Here is a 5,000-nt window from a genome sequence, read left to right on the forward strand (position 1 = left end):
CGCGGATTTCAGCCACTATTGGCGGGCACAAGTCCCCCAACACTAGCCCGGGATTCAGCCACTATTGGCGGGCACAAGTCCCCCAACACTAGCCCGGGATTCAGCCACTAGTGGCGGGCACGATTCCCCAAACACCGGCCCGGCGCTGAGTTTATGGCCTCCGAAAGGCCCATACATTCAGACGGGTCCATGTATTTTCAGTTTTCCGTAGCAGGTGTGATTGTTTGTTTAATTAGGTAGTTTGTGTTGGTGACGGTGTTCCTAACTGTGGTGGCTTGTTTGTAGAATGTGGGGCCCTGCGTTTGTGTTATGTTGATTTCTGGTAATTTACTTTTTACTAAGTAGTCTTTCAGGTTTTTGTTTCTTTTAAAGGCTGAGATGATTTTGTAATCTTGGATTATGCTTGTGTTCTGTAGTGTCTGATTTATATTTTGTCCATTCATTCAGACGGGTCCATGTATTTTCAGCGACAGCCGCAGTACCGCCAAAATCCATGCAGCGGCGCTGGATTTATGGCCTCCGAAAGGCCCATTCATTCAGACGGGTCCATGTATTTTCAGCGACAGCCGCAGTACCGCCAAAATCCATGCAGAGGCGCTGAGTTTATGGCCTCCGAAAGGCCCATTCATTCAGACGGGTCCATGTATTTTCAGCGACAGCAGCAGTACCGCCAAAATCCATGCAGCGGCGCTGTATTTATGGCCTCCGAAAGGCCCATTCATTACCAACGGGGCTGCAGTAGCATCCCGCGGCCACGCAGGGGCAGATATTGTGAGGGAATTACATGGTAGTGGACGGAGCGCCCATGCATTTCCAATGGGAGTGCAGTACCTCAAAAATCCGCTCCAAGCCACCGAACTTGAGGGCCCGACGTTCCCTCAACACTAGCCCAGCCCTCAACACTAGCCCAGTGCAATCGACATTTCGTTCTGTGTACATTGTTACACAGAATGACAATACAAGGGAATTATTATTATTATTATTATTATTATGTATTCAGCCACTAGTGGCGGGCACAATACCCCAAACACTGGCCCGGCGCTGGCTGAGTTTATGGCCTCTGAAAGGCCCATACATTCAGACGGGTCCATGTATTTTCAGTTTTCCGTAGCAGGTGTGATTGTTTGTTTAATTAGGTAGTTTGTGTTGGTGACGGTGTTCCTAACTGTGGTGGCTTGTTTGTAGAATGTGGGGCCCTGCGTTTGTGTTATGTTGATTTCTGGTAATTTACTTTTTACTAAGTAGTCTTTCAGGTTTTTGTTTCTTTTAAAGGCTGAGATGATTTTGTAATCTTGGATTATGCTTGTGTTCTGTAGTGTCTGATTTATATTTTGTCCATTCATTCAGACGGGTCCATGTATTTTCAGCGACAGCCGCAGTACCGCCAAAATCCATGCAGCGGCGCTGGATTTATGGCCTCCGAAAGGCCCATTCATTCAGACGGGTCCATGTATTTTCAGCGACAGCCGCAGTACCGCCAAAATCCATGCAGAGGCGCTGAGTTTATGGCCTCCGAAAGGCCCATTCATTCAGACGGGTCCATGTATTTTCAGCGACAGCAGCAGTACCGCCAAAATCCATGCAGCGGCGCTGTATTTATGGCCTCCGAAAGGCCCATTCATTACCAACGGGGCTGCAGTAGCATCCCGCGGCCACGCAGGGGCAGATATTGTGAGGGAATTACATGGTAGTGGACGGAGCGCCCATGCATTTCCAATGGGAGTGCAGTACCTCAAAAATCCGCTAGAGGGCCCCGAACTTGAGGGCCCGGCGTTCCCTCAAGTGCCGATTTTATACCCCCTTCTCCAGCCGACAGCCAGAATTATATTAGGGACTCGCAATTTTGAGAGGTGAGCACCAGGGCTAATCAGCGGCCACCCGTGACCATTGAGTCCGACAGAGCAGAGGCTAGGGGCGGCCTCGCATCTCGCAATTACCGAGGGAAGATGCCGGTTCTCGAAAAATTTCTAAGTTTTTCAAATTTTAAAGTATTGAAGTATTTAGGGCGCTTCCCGCGGCCCTGGCTTTTGCATGTACCCCTCTAAGCTCCGGTTCTCGAAAAATGTCTAAGTTTTTCAAACTTTAAAGTATTGAAGCCGGACTTCCGCGGAGGCTGACAGGGGGCCTCCATCGAAGCACCCTTCACCCCCGGGTGAGCCGGCGTCGGCCCACGGGCCTGCCGGTTCCCCAACTGAGCGATTGGCACACGAGACCCGCCTCGGAGGGCCCACGTCGGCCGGCGCAAGCCGGTGTTCGGGCGTGCGGCTCCTCCGGCTTTGCGGGTCAAGCTCCAGCGCCGAGGATACTAGGCAAACGTTGGGCCCCCCCGAGCCGAGTGGATACCCGCCTCAGAAAGAGCTGGGGCGGTACGTACGGACGGCCTCACTAAGAGGGAACGGAAGCTACTAAAGCACACGTATAACTGTCCGATGTGCGAACGAAAGTGAGGCCGGACGAATCCGATACGAGTTACGAGTGAGGCGGGATCCACGGCTGGCACTCGCGGGGCCCTCTTGCGAAACCATGCCTCGGCGTGAACCTTTTGGCGGCAGAACCAAGACGAACCGAGGTCGAGCTTCCGTCTCGAGCCACACCCAGACGTCCGACCGTCGCGGAGCCCGACGCCACGCGTGCTAGGGCTCCGCGCGAAACATCGTTTCACGACACCCGCTCGTCAGCCCGTCCGAACGTATACGAGTGTCGCGCGGCCCCCCGGGCCCGGCTGTAGCCACAGCCTCGTCCCGGCCAGGGCCGCACCGCCACCAGCAGCGCCCCCCCCGGCGGCAGACGCACTCTGGTTGATCCTGCCAGTAGCATATGCTTGTTTTCAAGATTAAGCCATGCATGTCTAAGTACGAATGGCCAGTACAGTGAAACTGCGAACGGCTCATTAAATCAGTTATGGTTCCTTTGATCGCTCCACCGTTACTTGGATAACTGTGGCAAATCCAGAGCTAATACATGCAAACGAGCGCCGACTCGCGGGCGGGGCTCCGGCCTCGCCCCGGGGACGCGTGCATTTATCAGACACAAAAACCCACGCGGTGTCCGGCGGGCGGGGGCTCAGCCGTCGCGCGCGTCCCCCCGCGTCCGGCCTCCGCCTCTCCGGGCGGGGGCGTAAGCGGCGCGGGCGGCTCCGCGCGCGCCGGTCCTCGTTCCGCCGGCCCGGCCCCCCCTTTGTGTTGACTCAGGATAACCTCGTGCCGATCGCTCGCCCACCCGAGGCGGCGACGACTCATTCGAATGTCTGCCCTATCAACTTTCGATGGTAGACTCTGCGCCTACCATGGTGACCACGGGTAACGGGGAATCAGGGTTCGATTCCGGAGAGGGAGCATGAGAAACGGCTACCACATCCAAGGAAGGCAGCAGGCGCGCAAATTACCCACTCCCGACACGGGGAGGTAGTGACGAAAAATAACAATACGGGACTCGTTCGAGTCTCCGTAATTGGAATGAGCCGAACACAAACCCATCGGCCAGCATCCATTGGAGGGCAAGTCTGGTGCCAGCAGCCGCGGTAATTCCAGCTCCAATAGCGTATTTTAAAGTTGCTGCAGTTAAAAAGCTCCTAGTTGGACCCCGGGACGCGAGCTGACGGTCCGCCGCGAGGCGTGCATCCGTCTGTCCCAGCCCCTGCCTCTCGGCAAAAGCCCCCGTGATGCCCTTCGCTGGGTGTCACTCGCGGGGCCCGAAGCGTTTACTTTGAGGAAATTAGAGTGTTCAAAGCAGGCCACACGGCCGCCCCTGCATATCGCAGCTGGGAATAATGGAATAGGACTCCGGTTCTATTTTGTGGGTTGTCATGAACTGGGGCCATGATTAAGAGGGACGGCCGGGGGCATTCGTACTGCGCCGCTAGAGGTGAAATTCTTGGACCGGCGCAAGACGGACGAGAGCGAAAGCATTTGCCAAGAATGTTTTCATTAATCAAGAACGAAAGTCGGAGGTTCGAAGACGATCAGATACCGTCCTAGTTCCGACCATAAACGATGCCGACTCGCGATCCGGCGGCGTTATTCCCATGACCCGCCGAGCAGCACCCGGGAAACCGACCAAGTGTCTGGGTTCCGGGGGGAGTATTGTTGCAAAGCTGAAACTTAAAGGAATTGACGGAAGGGCACCACCAGGAGTGGAGCATGCGGCTTAATTTGACTCAACACGGGAAACCTCACCCGGCCCGGACACGGAAAGGATTGACAGATTGAAGGCTCTTTCTCGATACCGTGGGTGGTGGTGCATGGCCGTTCGTAGTTGGTGGAGCGATTTGTCTGGTTAATTCCGATAACGAACGAGACTCAAACATACTAAATAGTACCGCGGCCCCCCGCGCGGTCGGCGGCAGAAAACTTCTTAGAGGGACAAGTGGCTCTCAGCCACACGAGAATGAGCAATAACAGGTCTGTGATGCCCTTAGATGTCCGGGGCTGCACGCGCGCCACACTGAGCGTATAAGCGCGTCGTCTATCCCCGCGCCGGCAGGCGCGGGTAATCCTATGAACCCCGCTCGTGACAGGGCCTGGGGATTGCAATTATTTCCCACCAACGAGGAATTCCCAGTAAGCGCGGGTCATTAGCCTGCGTTGATTAAGTCCCTGCCCTTTGTACACACCGCCCGTCGCTACTACCGATCGGATGGCTTAGTGAGGTCCTCGGATAGTCCCCGCCGGGGCCGGCCCCGGCTCCGGCGGTGTGCCAGAAGACGGTCGAACTTGACTATCTAGAGGAAGTAAAAGTCGTAACAAGGTTTCTGTAGGTGAACCTGCAGAAGGATCATTAACGTACGAGCGGCAGCAGATCCGCCTCGGTACACCCCCGACGAGCCAGACGCCGAGGGCGGCGGGTCGTCGCAGGCGGAGGAAGAGGGTAGACCGGGACGGGACGGGACGGGGGGCGCGGCGCGGGTCACTCCCGGGCCGCGCGTCGGAGCGAGTTCGGCGGGCGCCACGCGGCGCGGCGCGACGCGAGAAAAGGCGGCGGGCGATGTCGCGCTACCTCCG

General features: G+C 56.2%; 1 non-coding gene across 1 annotated transcript; it reads left to right on the forward strand.

The window, feature by feature from the left end:
• The first annotated feature begins 2,791 nt into the window (after positions 1–2,791).
• On the forward strand, positions 2,792–4,779 carry LOC148345305 (18S ribosomal RNA). The gene has a single exon (XR_015848708.1). It is a non-coding gene; the product is annotated as an 18S ribosomal RNA (ribosomal RNA).
• The last annotated feature ends 221 nt before the right edge of the window (positions 4,780–5,000 follow it).

This window comes from Urocampus carinirostris, unplaced genomic scaffold (genome assembly GCF_059441175.1).
Source record: "Urocampus carinirostris isolate Australia breed hairy pipefish unplaced genomic scaffold, RoL_Ucar_1.0 HiC_scaffold_55, whole genome shotgun sequence".
Taxonomy (NCBI): domain Eukaryota; kingdom Metazoa; phylum Chordata; class Actinopteri; order Syngnathiformes; family Syngnathidae; genus Urocampus; species Urocampus carinirostris.